This window comes from Rosa chinensis, chromosome 2 (genome assembly GCF_002994745.2).
Source record: "Rosa chinensis cultivar Old Blush chromosome 2, RchiOBHm-V2, whole genome shotgun sequence".
NCBI lineage: Eukaryota > Viridiplantae > Streptophyta > Magnoliopsida > Rosales > Rosaceae > Rosa > Rosa chinensis.
The window spans coordinates 84,073,678-84,088,686 of NC_037089.1; the positions used below are offsets into that span (position 1 = coordinate 84,073,678).

The 15,009-nt window shown below is 35.9% G+C and overlaps 1 non-coding gene across 1 annotated transcript; it reads left to right on the plus strand.

Annotated features, from left to right (window-relative positions):
- The first annotated feature begins 5,797 nt into the window (after window positions 1-5,797).
- LOC112185246 lies at window positions 5,798-14,277 on the plus strand. Its single transcript, XR_005807281.1, has 10 exons — window positions 5,798-6,078; window positions 9,207-9,337; window positions 9,443-9,551; window positions 9,680-9,823; window positions 9,971-10,047; window positions 10,144-10,216; window positions 10,371-10,570; window positions 10,717-11,919; window positions 13,686-13,773; window positions 13,876-14,277. It is a non-coding gene; the product is annotated as an uncharacterized LOC112185246 (transcript).
- Window positions 14,278-15,009: the final 732 nt, after the last annotated feature.

The window sequence follows — 15,009 nt, forward strand, 5'->3', positions numbered from 1 at the left end:
CCGGTTCGAGTCGATCTAGACCAGTTCCGGTGGTGGTCTTTTGGATCCGGTGATCTGATGTCCGTTTGCAGCTTCTGGTGGAGTTTGGTGACGGTTGACTGGGAGGAAAATATCGAACCGGGCAGAAGGGCTTTCGATACTTCCGGTGGCCGGTTCGGTGGTTTACCGGCCGGTTCTGGGGGTGGGGCCGCCGGTTCTGGACTCCTGGAGTTGAGATCTTGAAGGTGGGCGGCGGAGGTTTCTGGTATTTGAAGGGTACGAATATAGGGTCTCAGGGTTAGGGCTCGTGCTGATAACGTGTTGTAGAGAAACTGAATTTGTGAGAAATTTGCTGTGTATTCTCATTGATAATAGGGGCCTCTTTATATAGAGGATTACAATGCATAGAATCTCAATCATACAAGGAAAGTAATTCTACATTGATTAGGATTCTAGATCCTTCCAATTAAATCCTATTAACCTAGAGTTTGGGCCAAACACAAATTAGGTTTTCCTTCAACATCTTTTTCTTTTTTCTTTTTTCTTATTTCCATTCGGCAAGTCAATCATCCAACAAAACCTATGGAGTTTCCAAGTGAGGATAGCACCTCTTCGCCATGTGTCGTGTTGCCATCCTACATCAAAACCTCACCACCTGTATAAGAAAAACAAAAAGGCCAAAACCATCAAAGAGAAGTAAATAAAGCCACGTAAACAAAGTTTGGAAATTTCAATTGGGTCATGGATCCACCTCTGGTTAAAATCTAACCCTAAGGTTTGGAATCCTCGAGATCTCCCAATTCGTCGTTGTCATCCTTTAAATTCACGACCTTGATTTCTATGTCATCAATGTGGCATTGTTTTCCAGAGTGAGAAGGTTGACATGTAGGTGATCTATTCCTTCATTTTGGTATGTGCTAGAATGATGATGAGAGATAGAATGATGATGAGAAAAAAAGGGAGGATGATCGATTTGCCAAATAGAAAAAAGAAAAAAGAAAAAGAAACATAATCGCAAGGGAGGTTAATTAGGATAATTTTTTTTTAAAAATTGAATTTAAGTAATATAAAAATAGAAAACATGTGTGAATAGAGAAAATTGGTGTGTCAATAAAATAAAATAAAAAAATCATAATCATACTACATTAAAAAGATGCCATCAATAAAAATAGTAATTACAAAATATGCCATATCCCTAGAAATCAAATCAAAACACTCTGCCCCACCCCCTCCCCCTTCCAAAAAAAAAAAAAAAAAAAATCCCTGGCTGCACTTTGTTTGTATATATATCTATAACTAATTCTTGGAATAGGACTTGAAACTCTAGTTACTGTAATTTGAAGGCATTACGATGGAGCTGATTGCAACCAAAATCAAAAGATGGAGTTGATTAAACATGTTGCACTTTTGTTTTCTGACCACGGATAACATGCCCTCTTGAATAATAGAGCAGTTTCGTACTTAAGTTTCAGTACATGAAGGAATTACTTTGTAGTGGTGGATGACCAGCTCCCAATATCTTTATAAATAAAATGACTCGGTAATTACAAAAGGTCAAACAAATATGAAATATTTTATGCTTTGGGAAAAAATAAAGAAGGGGAAGAAGATGAAGATGAATCTATTATTCAAATTTTAGTCACAATAATTGTTTTTTGACCATTCAATAGGATTTCGATTTTGATCAAGAAGAAGAAAGATCTTACATTTCTATACCTATCTTCAATAAATAAATGAAGCTTTTACGATAAGGAAAAAAAAATTTCAAAATTTAGACATCGATCATAATATTATGTCATTGTTTGGACTTTGGACTAGTGGAAGAACACATCCTAGCTGGCTAGAAATATGTAAGTATGAATGTATGATATATGGTACATATATAATATTAACGTCTAGGTTCAAATAGCATTAAGGTTGAAAGATTTACATTTAGCAAGACAATTTCTTTAGATGTTGTTTGGGACTTGGGTTTTACTATCTTTGGTTTTCTATGGAACATATATTGAATATAAGAAAAATTAAATGAATTGTTAGCTTGAGACCCGTTTCAATATGCTGGTCATTAGTCATATATATGGTCACAGGTAATTACTTCCAGATCGAATTGTAGATGAGCAAAAATGTAACAAATTAAGAACCAGACTTTGAAAAGATTTAAATGAAGCCAATGGTAGTATTTTCCATATTGAAGGTCCTCACAGGAGATTTAGTGCAGTTGACACTGACATTGATATTTGATGCTAGTAAAGTGCTCTTTTAACCAGGGCGGCCTGGGCGTTAACTCTGGGATTAATATAGTACATGAGTTAAACAGACTACACTCATCCCGTTCTCCTCTTTTTTTTTTTGAAAGTTGGAACTTGGAAGCAGGTACCCCACATCTGTAATACTATTCTATAATTCTTTTTGGTTGTAGGATCATTTGAAATTTCAGGCTGCCTGATAAGTGATAACACTTCTTGCAGAGAGAATATAGGTCAGCATTGAATTTGTTATCTAATTTGGTATAAGAAAAATAAAAAATAAAAAATACCAAAGTGAAAAAGAAAAATAAAAAATAAAAAATAATAAAGTCAAAGCATATGTAGCTTTGCTTCCATGGCTGCAGGTTGTGATTCTTGTGATATCTGGAAGCACAGAGTGCTGTGCTGCTTGTATGTTTTAAAATGGAAAAACTGAAAAGCTAAGGTGAAGTACCAGCTGGTTAAAACCCAACCATTTACGAAACCATTTAATGCTGCTACACCAATCCAACGGCTCGCCTTCGAGGTCAGCCGGTCTCTGAAACGCCGCAAGTGCAAAGCGATTCAACTCAGTCGAGGGCGAGACGAGTCTGATCAGGTCGAGTCGTCTATCCCGATAGCAAGGACGAGCGCTTGAGGCTCAGACGAAGCGTGTAGCTTTTAATTAAATAAAACTAATTGATAAGGTAAAATTCAGTCATTTAATACAAACGAGTTTTTATGCGAACTAGCATTTAGTTTGAAAAAATAAGATGAAACTTGTTCATACAAAAATAATGGGACTGTTCATGAAAAAAAAAAAGTTTGCTATAGTAGGACATTTTGACAAAAATTGAGTTGCACATAAGAAATTTGGAAGACTCTTGAGCTCAATATGTAATAATCAACCTAACCAAAGATTAGTCTTAATTTGTCTCTAAAAATAACCGATTTATCAGATTATATGCAAGAGTAAATGTTGCAATTTTTTTGTCCATATAACACTCGCAGGAATTGCAAAGTACTTGGGTATAGATCAGAGTTCTACAGTCTATAGTGTCTCGATCACTTCTGCCAAACTGCCATAGCTAGAGTAGTGCTACCATGCATGCGAGGTTGTCTCTATATCTCCTTTGGCTCTACTTAAAATTTTGAAGGCTCGGACTCATTGAGTCTGCATTTGATTCAAAATTTCAGATTGATTCCCAACCTTGTCTGGTAACAACTACTTTGTCCTCCTTTATATGATATATTCTGTAAATATTAGGCTGTGACAATGGTACCCAACATCTTCTAATTAAGTTTGTTGTTTTTTGGGTATGGTATTAATCTCCGTATAAATTGACTATGAAAAATCTAATCGATCTTATTTTCGTCACCATATGTTTTAATAACAAATATAGAGAAAATTACAGTATCCATCTATATATTCAACTTCATGACAACAATTGCATTGTTTTTTTTTTTTCGAACATGTCCCAAGAAAAATCACGAATCAACTAGTTAGTGTGAAATAAAAAGTTTCAAAATCCGATAATAACTTGCACATGAAGATAAGTGATACTATTAACGACAATTTGACCAAACTTGACATTATAGTTAAAGATGAAAAGGAAAAAAGATCAACAAGGACCAAAATGGGATACGAATTGACTATAGTAAGGCTCTGGTCTACAGCGGGTGCATGTTCTGGTGCTTTTATCTCTTGGTTTATCCAGGCCAGGACCTATTTGTTCTAATTAATTACAAGAAAAAGAAAATAAAAATAAAAATTACAACGGGAATTAAATCCAATCAATTAACCTCTGACGTCCGCGTCAAATTCTCCTTCCACTAATGCACCAGCATACCGATTAGATGACCAATTGGAGAGAAAGAAGGAAAAGTGGAATGCAGTTTTTTGGGGGCCCCACCTGCCCAGGTAGTTTGATGACCAAGGATCAGCAAATGGATTGCCCGACCGTTGGTGGTGGGCTCCACACCCACATGGGCCTGCTGCCAACGGCTGTTTTTTTTTTAACTGTCCTTTGTGCAACGGTCACTTAATTGTGGCTGTTGGATTATGTGATCCAATGGCTGCAATTAATTGACAACGGTAAGATTTTTTCCACCCTAAAAAATAATCTGAATGGGGTAAAAAAATAATCCGAAATTTTTTTTCAAAAATTCTATAAATACCTAGTTCCTTACCTTAATTTCTCACACCAAAATTTTCAACAATTTTACCTCTCCATCTTCTTCCTCCATCAATCTTCTCTTCATTTCTTTCAATTATCATCCAACAATTTCACTTATGTAATTTTAATTTTATGGTCAGTGACATGGTCAGTTACGTGACCAGTTACAGTTACTTGGTCAGTGACATGGTCAGTTAAGTGACTAGTTACAGTTACTTAGTCAGTGACATGGTCAGTTACGTGACCAGTTACAATTGCTTGGTCAGTGACATGGTCAGTTACATAGTAAGTTACGTGACCAGCTACATGACTACTTGATGTGTTTCAAAAATTCTAGGTGAATGATGAGCATAATATAATTTATAACCTTTAGATTTATCTTTAAAATTACAAAGAAAACCAAACATATTAATAAAGCACACAAACATATAATACATTATTTAAAATTACAAACCACCATTTATTCAAATCTAATTAATAAATTGTGGTAGTTCATACTCAGTTACCATCCATGTTCCAGTTGTGCATCACCAAATCATCTTGTAGGCATTTGTAGAGGTAGGCCGACTCTACCATTTTATCATAACAATAACTTTTTTTTTTCAGTGAACGATATTTATACAGCAAATACAATTTTATTTGTTTTCAAAACTTATGCATTAATTTTTTATTAAATTAACATTGTATGATTATTCTAATTGTTAATTGTTTAGTTAATTAAATTATAAGTTTAATGAATTATTCAAATTTGAAGTGTGAATAGTGGATTGGCAGGCAAATTGCCTTTCATTGGTGCATTGTATAAGCTGAAGGCAATTGCCAATTTGAGATAAATAGTGGATTGGTAGTACCAATTTGGTTAGCAAATCAGCAATTGCCCTTGGTTCATGGGTGCATTTGCTCTTAGTGACGCAAGGTAAGCCAATGAAACTATGAAAATCAAAACGTCGAATCAGGACGTCATTTTCGTTTGATACGCCGAAACGGCGTTGCCCCTTCCCCGTAAACTCTCTGCAGAAATAGCCTGAAATGGAAAATCTACTTTTTCCTTTTCAGCTCTCGCTTTTGATTTTTTTTACCGTTTGTATTTATTGAAGCTTTTGTTGTTTTACTACCTACTGATCTACATTTATTTATCTTTTCCATTTCCAATTTTCCTTTTTGATTTTACAGGATGGAAGTGCGTCGGAGTCCCAACTTCAATTTGGTAATTCACTCAAGTGAAAAGGTTTGTGTTTGTTTGTGAGTGAAAAAAATAAAATTTATTAAGCCTGTTTGGTATGCGTATACTAGAAAAAACGACGTGTTGCTAATTTATTTTGTGATTCCAGGATTTGAGCACTGTGAAACTTTTAAGTGAAAAAACTAAAAAGATTGCTGAGGTGGCTTATTCATTTGCCGTTAAAGGGCGCGTAGCTTCTCTGACTGCTCTACTCATCGTCGCCGCCAAGAAGGTTAACAATTCCGTCTTGGAATTGCGTGATTCCGACACAGGTCGCAAGGAGAAGGTAACCATCTACGAATGCCTTATAAGGGAGGCTTTGGCCCTGGGCTGCCGTACAAGGGAGAGCGAAAATTCAGAGAGAAGGAAGCTGTTGGTTTGCGAGATAGAGCTGCTTCAGCTCTTCGGAGTTGTAGCTCAGAGCAGCGGTGGTGGGGACAAGAAGGTGACTTCGCCACTTATCCTTGCAGCTCAGGTGAGGCTGCATTGCTCTCTTCTCTTTTGAATTTGTTGAGAGGAAAACCATAATTTGATCCTTTCCGTTTGTCTTTTGTTAAAGTTCCCCTTTTGGGACTTGCAATCCGTTACTGCATTTGGGTATGTTCCAATAGACATGGGCACTGAATTATTGCTCTACTTTTTATATGATGTTTGGGATTGGGTCTCTGTGACTTGTTTTCCTGGCTGATGGATGTGGTGGTGCGGCTTGGTGTTTTCTTATAATTTCCCTATTTGTTTTCATGCTTTCGTTTAATAATGGCTTCAATGTGCACATTCCCATGATCCCATCCCATAATGTCTCCAAAATGGAAACAATTTGCTACTCTGTTACATCAAATATACACCTTGCATCATAATAGTTTTCTGACTTCTGTTGATGATGACTGACAAAAAGCTCTTCGTCTTCAACTCTTCTGACTCTCCAGCATGCATCTATATGATTTATATGATAATTTCTGTATACAATGCAGTACAAGAAAATATGAATAGTAATTAATCCATGCTGGTAACATCTGTATATAATGCAGCTAGAGGATACTATGCATATGCATATTAGGGGTCGTCTTGGATACCTTGGTGTTTGCCATACTCTTATTTTTTTTTTTTTTTTTTTTACTTTTAGTAAATTAATATAGTGGAAACCTACTAAACTGGTCAACATGTTACCCAATTAAATATCGACATGTGTCATTTTTAAAAATAAAATTTACCATATTAACAACACATTCTTTCTTGATATGTAACATTATTAAAAATCATGTAACAAGTATTGTCAAAATAATAAATTACACATAGTTGAACTACAATTACGACTTATGACAACAATTGTTGTGGTTATTGTAATTGAGTGATCAAAGATGTAAATATTATATTTGGACAACTTTTATCAAATTTAGAACCTTAATTATCAAGTGGAGAAACTCCTTATAATACTGAGTTGTTACATATCTTTTGATCTAATTTTAATTTTACCATGTTCACAACACAAATGTTGTCGGAATTGTAAAATGGTTGGTAATCTTGTAAATGGTATAGTTTTTGAAGTAATTACTACAATCATAACAAAAGTTACCGCTTTTACACCAATAGTTGCGAGTTATGGTAAAATATGTAGTCATTGAGTAATTATTCCATTAATGATAAAAATATAAAGATTTACCACTTTGACAACAAATTTGTTGTTGCACTTGTTAAATTATCTATAAATTAGTACATTAGTTTAGGTTGAGTAATTACTATAAATAGGACAAAAGTTACCGCTTTTACATCAATTGTTGTGATTGTGGTAAAATGTGTAGTGATTATAGTAATCATTTCATTACTGATAAAAACATAAAGCCACTCTGACAACCAATTTGTTGTCATACTTGTTAAATTGTCTATAAATTAGTATATTAGTTTAGGTGGAGTAATTACTACAAATAGAACAAAAGTTACCGCTTTTACATCAAGTGTTGTGGGTTGTGATAAAATGTGTAGTTATTGTAGTAATAATTTCAATTGTGTTTGAAGGTTTTTGTTTTTAATAAGGAAAAAACGTAATTTTCAATTGTGTAATTGTCCATTAATAACAAGTATTAATATTAATTCACTAATAATAAAATTAGTTAATAATATAGACTATTGAACTAAAAGTAATTCGGTGAACCTAGGATAGAAGGCTCTTTTAATTTTTTTTGAAAAAGGAAAAATCATAATCGTCAATTGTCAATTGATAATCAAATATTAATTGGCTTTATTGTTTTCACTATCTTTATTGTTTTCAATTCAATATTTCAATTAGTAGTTTGTGTTACCAAAAAAATTAGAAAGGCTAAGGGCTAAACAAGTTACCAATTTGTTAGGGAGTGCTGAGGTAAAAGCTTCCTCTTAACTCTCTCTAGAGACGGTCGTCGTCTTCCAACTTAGGGTTTCATTTCCCTTCCTCCATTCTCGTCCGGCAGCTCCTGCGCCGACTGGGGCCTTTGGTCTCGTTAGATTGCGGTGAGTGCATCCGGGCGAGGAGTATTTTTTCAACGAAGCTCGGTGGCTTTTGCAAGATTGAGTCTCTCTAGGATCGTCGGGATTGGGGTTTCAGATGGGAGGTCTGCGTCAGGTTCTAGATTGCAGCTCTGAGGCTATGGAGGTCGCGAGCACAGGTCCCATGGTTTGGGATGGTTTCGGTTTCCTCCAGGTTTATTTCAAACTCTGGTGGTGGCGTGAAGAGGGAAGTCGATGGCTTGCTATGGATCCGCATCCGAGGGGATCTGGGTTCGTGCTTCGGTACGCCGGGCCTCTCTCGGACTCTTGGAGCGTCGTGGTGGTGGTCAAACGCTAGGGTGTGCTTCACTGGTGGTGGCGGTAGCGTTTTGCAGCTGTGCAGCGTCTGCCCTAGCAGAGGAGGTGGTGTCTGGGCCTGCGATAGGCTTTTCCCGTTTTGGACCCTAGCTTGGCTTTTCTTTTTGGGCTCAACAATTGTTTTTATATTTTTTACTTGTTCAATAACTCCCTCTTTTGGGGGAAGATAGGGGGCTTCGGCCCAAGTTAGGTTGGCTAGGTTTTAGTCAACATAAGTCTGCACGGTTATGGTTTCTTTTTACACAAAGTTAATGAATCTTCTGGAGTACCACAATTGAGTGCATTGACGAAGGGAGATTCATGGTAGTTTTCTTAGTGTAAGCTGAGATTTGTAGTTGTGTAGGCTCTTGAATATTTGGGCGACAATGTACTAATGGATGGTACACTTTTTCCCTCACCTGTTTGACCACTGATGTAGGGTACAGGCATATGGGGATTACTTGTAACTGCCGTTCTGGCTTTGAGATTGAATGAAATCTCTATTACTCTGTCAGAAAAAAAAAAGTTACCAATTTGTTAAATATTTTGAACCATTGGATATATTACTAATCCAATAGTCCAAAATATTTAACAAAATGCGGGTATAACAAACACTAAGGTACTCAAGAATTCTTCTGCATATTAGTTGCATGGGAACAAATTTTCTTATTGAAGATTTCTGTTTTTAAACATTGAATTGGCAATTGTCATATTCAGTACTTCATATCAACGTAGTGTTAGAATGATATTATGATATGTGACCACATTTCAATAAAATTTGGATAGCGAGGAGATGGAGGTGTTATCCAGCTGCTTCTGAAGACAAATATACATGTCAACGATGCTGATGCAGATGGAAATTCTGCTCTTCATTGGATACTTGGGTTGTCGAGATTATCGTGTCCACTACAGATAAGGTCTCTCTCTCTCTCTCTCACACACACACACACGCGCGCGCGCACAGAGACACCGATGCACAGGGTTTAATAACCTTAATGAGTTTTTGTTTCTTTCAATCCCAGAATTGTATTGCTTCTCATTGAGCATGGCGCCCTAGTAAGCCAAAGGAATAAATTGGGGTTGACAGCATTTCATATTGCTGCCGGTAATGGTAAAGCTGAGGCCCTTGAGGTATCATATCTTTTCTCTTCTACTTCTCCAATTTTCTTAACGAGTCAACTTCCTTGGCAACCAGAAATATATTAGCACCCATTATGTTTTCTTGAACCTTAGTAGCAGTGACATCGAGCCATTGACAGGTCCTTCTGTTGGAAGACCCAGACGGAGTGCAGTATATGACGGAAATGAAAGAAACCCCTGTTTTTCGCTGTGAAGAATGAGAGTGAGGACTGTGCTAAGCTTCTTTTGACCTGGGGAGCAAATAGTGAAGTCCTTAATCTACGGTAAGGAACAATGAAAAACTTCTCCTCTAATTCATTTGTCTATGTATCTTTTCAGTATTGGTCTTCAGAGCCTGCCTCATTAGTTGAAGGTTTGAACGCTAACATTTATTTTGTACATGAATTTATGGAATACTGTCCAAATGCCAGTACGCAAAGAGCTATAGACCTGGCAACCTCTCAAGAGATGCGTTACATATTGCAGAATCCAACCACTATTAGCCTTAGTAAGTTCATTATTAAAATATGTGGAAATAATATATCAAGCAACTGTACCCATCTTTTGTATATTTGATTTAACTTCCCTAATTTCTCATGTGCAGTTAATCATGCCTTCCCCTATCAGCTTAAATGTATGGCTTTAGAGTTGGCAGATGAAGAGACCACTACCAAAAGGTGACCCTTGTTACATACATCAAAGTTGCTTGTTATGTGTTTCAAAGAAAAGAAAATTCTGTCTTATGTGCTTGTGTGTCAGCAGGCATACTCGTGCGTGTTTATATCTTTACTTTGTTCACGGTTCTCAAGTTGTTACCCCTGTGAATGCTAGAAATGTCAACTCAAGCACCAAGGCAGACGTTTGTAAGTACTTCAACCGTCATCAAGGATGTGTCAGAGGAGCAAAGTGCTTTAATTCACATTGTGAGGAGTCTCAGAAAGTGGAGGGAGAAGACAGGAATCATTCTTCTGCTGATAAACTACTCAAACGCAAAATCTTTGTTGGAAGACTTCCTCCTTCAGTGGACTCTGGTAATGAACCTATGAAAATTTCGTCAAAATAATCCAAGTTTTATTAATTACGATTATCTTGCAGGATCAATAATCCAAAATAATAGAAGTATACAAGTCTATTTTCTGACAAGCATAATTCGATCTGTATTTACTTTGTGAGGCAGATGCTTTGAGAAAGCTCTGTGAAGAAGAGTTTGGATCAGTGGAAGATGCTGTAGTTATTGTAACTCAAATAGAAAACAAGATACAATCTCGAGGCTTTGGTCTTGTCACATACTCACATTTAGAGGGCAGAAATCTGCTTCAGAAGCCATGCTAGCGCGCTACATCACCTTGAGAGGCAAGAAAGTTGAAATAAAAAGTTTGATTCCAAAAATGGTTTTGGGAGCTGACCTTGGAAAATGTCACCTCAACCACAAGATCAAGAGAAGAGTTTTCAATACCAGCTTCCACTGCAGAAGCCGAACGAGAATATTGTGGAAGGTGATAACCCTGAACAAAGTTCTTGGGCTGATAGATTAGTCCTTAAACAACCAGCAGATTGTTCCATTGAACCTCAAGCGCATGTTACCAAGAGCTCTGAGGACCCAAGCACTCCTACATGGCTAAAGGTTTTCAACAAGTGGTTTCCTGGGTTCTTACAAGGGCTGTCAAAGCATTCAAATTATGCTCTCTCTTCTCTAAAAGCTGACTTCAAGGCTAAATTTGGGTTAGAACTGGATCACTCATCTGTGGGCTACTCTAAGCTCAGAGACTTCCTGAAGCGTGTCTCTGATTTATGTACCATCGAGATTCTCCCCATATGCAAACATGGAACTCCAACTCACATGATCCTCCGTCCAAAATTTTCTAGTCCTCAATGCCGCCTCCTTCCTACACTCAGAACAACTCACACTGTCTTTGTCTGCATTTATTGTGAATGGTGGTGATTCAAAGTGTCTTTTATCCCTCTTAAGTGGCAATGGTGGTGATTTAAAGGATCTTCAGAACCTTTCAACTGACAGCGGTAGTGATGAGAAGTGTCTCCAGGACCTTCCAACTGACAATGCTGTTGATTCAAAGTGCCTTCAGGACCTTTCACTTGATTCTGGTGGTGATTCAGAGTGTGTTGGAGACGAAATGTATGGCTCAAGTGTCACTAGCCGTGGGGAACCTCCTCTGGGTATCCTGAAATGAACTCTAAACAGGATAAAGCACACTGTTTGCACCCAAGGTTCCTTCAATTCTTGAAGCTGGATCCTCTACTCCATGGTCAGAATGATACTGATGTGCTTGCTGGAGAGAGTGACAATGAAAAAGGACAGTGCAATGCAGGAGATAAGAATACAAGCGAATCATATTTCCTTCATGAATCTGATTCTTGCAAGGTACTACCGGCCAGTGGACTAAATACAAATTTTCTTGTTGATATATATGATGCGTATTATATGATCATACATGATTAGGATTTATTATTTCAGTCAAAAACATTTTAGAAGAGTCGGCTCTCGTATAACATTTTAGAAGTGCGCATTGAAGTAGCCGACTACTTACAGACTCTGCTGTAGATTCTGACCAGTTTCTTGATTTTGAGTTAGGCTAGCTTTTTGATACGCTTTGAGCAAGCATATAATTTAACCCTATAAATATCATTAGTAGTATAAGTAAGTAGGGATCGTTCTAATCCGGAGATTGAGGGTACACCTGTCATTGTAAAACAATTAAACAATTAAAATAAAAACAAAGTAAATTATTTACAAAAATAAAAGAAAGTATAAACATATTTACGAAATTAAGGGGGTTTTTGGATTTTTGGTTTTCGAAATTAAAAGAAACAAAATAAAGAAAATGTATAAACACAAATACAAGAATGGAACATATGAAACAAAGATCAAAACCAAATTCATAATCAAATTTGACTCAACCCTAATATTGTTCATCTTAAGTCATGAGAAAGAGTTGATCATGTGAAATATTCGAAGCAAATAATTTATCATCTTTTACTTTCCAATGCTAATTAACCTAAGTGCAAGCACAAAGATTAATCCTATCAAACATGCATTCAAGCTCTAGAAAGCTAGACAATCATAACATGTTAGACGCATGAAGAACACATAGAAAGGCTATCAACTCAAGTGTACAACTTAATATGAAAAAGTTCATCTAATTGCAATCCTTTTTAATCAAATTCGGATATAGCAGCAATTATATATCAACCCTATATGTTTCGAACCACACAAGATTAACAAATAAAAGATTTCAATCAAACAAATTTAATTAAACAATCTCACATAAGCAACCAAGAATCACAATATAGGAATCTGAAATTTTCATTCAATCATGTAGAATTCGAAATTAAGAACTTTGTTCTACATCAATGTCAACTAGAAACATAACCAACGAAAATCAAAACAAAGTTACAAAGTAGAGGTCGAATTACACTGTGGATGGATGACGGAGATGGAGATGTAGACGTCAAACAAAATGGATGACGGAGATCGATTTTTTGTCGAAAATGATATATTACTGAGTATTAGACATCAGTTCCAAAATGAAAATCGATAATACCTTGAATACACAGACATCGATTGTTTGTCAATAACGATATATTACTGAGTACCAGACATCGTTTTTCGAATAGAAACAATATGCAATAGATAATTAACATAGTTTTTTCCTTACACATTGATGTTAATCTAAGTAAATATATCGGTTCATACAATACCAGACTTTGTATGTTGAATCTAAAATCATGGTATTTGTGGCAAATTACGCTTCAAAATCATGAACAACAAGAAATGTTTATGGGAACTGATGTCTATAACAGTATCAGTCATCGTTTCTTAAATCAATAAAGATGTTAAAACGTAAACTTGTGCTGTATGATCTATATTTCTTTAAGCATTAAATACAATAAAATGATGGTTTAACAATAGTAAAACAGGCAAGTTTGTTATCATTTATACCTATTTACATAGATTTATAATGAAGAACGGATGTCTAAACTAATACTAGACATCAGCTAAAAACAGATGTCTGGAATTTCCGGATTTTTCTCATCACCCACAAATACATCGGTCAAGTTTTTGTTTCTCATCGGTTTTTGGCCGATGTCTGGGGCCATAATTCTAGTAGTGTCTAATGCAATTTACAGGTTAAAGGCACTACAAACATTGCATGGGTTTCAAAAGAGTGTGTAGTCCTTGCCACTGATTCTCATGGTACTTGCAAAAAGAGTTTAGGTAAATTTGGTTGTTATTCTTCTTCTTCTTCTTTTTTTTAGGCTCCAACCCTCCCTCGCCCCACTCATTTACTGAAGTTCCTTACATTTTGAAAATTTTCAGTGTCGGATGATTGTAAGAAATTTGAAATCATAACGCCCCACATAGTTTCAACAATGGCTGGTGACTCACTTGAAGCTGCATAAACATGTCGTCACATGAAGTTTATGATCAATGATGAGACCAGGAATGGAACAGGTTTGAATTGTGTGTGGAATGTAGGCGTCGTTGGTCAGTCAATGGAGAGGGATCCTTATTGCTGGATTATTGCATTGAATTTGTTGTTTTTTTGTTAGTTATTTTTAATATACTCTTTTAACTTGAAATTTTCCATGTAGGCACCAAATTGTTGTTTTCTGTACGATCTCTTTAAAGAGAAGGAAGACCGTGCATGTGGCTTGGAGGAGGTTCCAAATTGGAAGGCAGTTGGCAGTGGCTCTTGACACGCTAAAAGTAGCACGCAATTTAACCCTGTAAAATGTCATTGTTAGTATAGAATAAGTATGGATCGTTCTAATAGGGGAATGAGGATACACATGTAATTGTGTAAACAAATAAAGAATTAAAATAATAAAGTATTATTTACAAAAATAATATAAAGAATAGAAAATATATACAAGTGAACACAAATAAGGGGGTTTTAAGATTATAGAATCGGAATTAAAATTAAATAAAGAGAATATAAAAACACATTTACAAGGGTGGAACGCAAGGAACAAATATCAAAATCACAACCATATGCAAGAAATTCGGTTACAATTCTTATAGTTGATTATTTATGTCATGAGAAATAAGTTGACCATGTGAAACGTTAATAAGCAAACGATTTCCCATATTTTACTTTCCTTCAATATTTAATCTAAGTGAAAGCACCTAAATTAAACCAATTGAACATGCAATCATAGTCTAGAAAGCTATCTAATCAAGAACACATTCAATGCATGAAGAACAAAGAAAGGATGTCAACCAAAGTGCATAACCTAGTTTGAAAAAGTTCATCTATTTGCAATCCTCCTTAATTGATTTCGACTTTTGTCCAAAGCCTTCACTAGCTACTTAAATCTAGCCCCCAATTACATGCATATATCCTAAGTTGGCCACCAAAGAACACATACATATAAAATTTTTCTATAATCCAAAATCAATTAAGCAATCTCACATAAGCAACATAGAAATAATCAACATATAAAAATCACA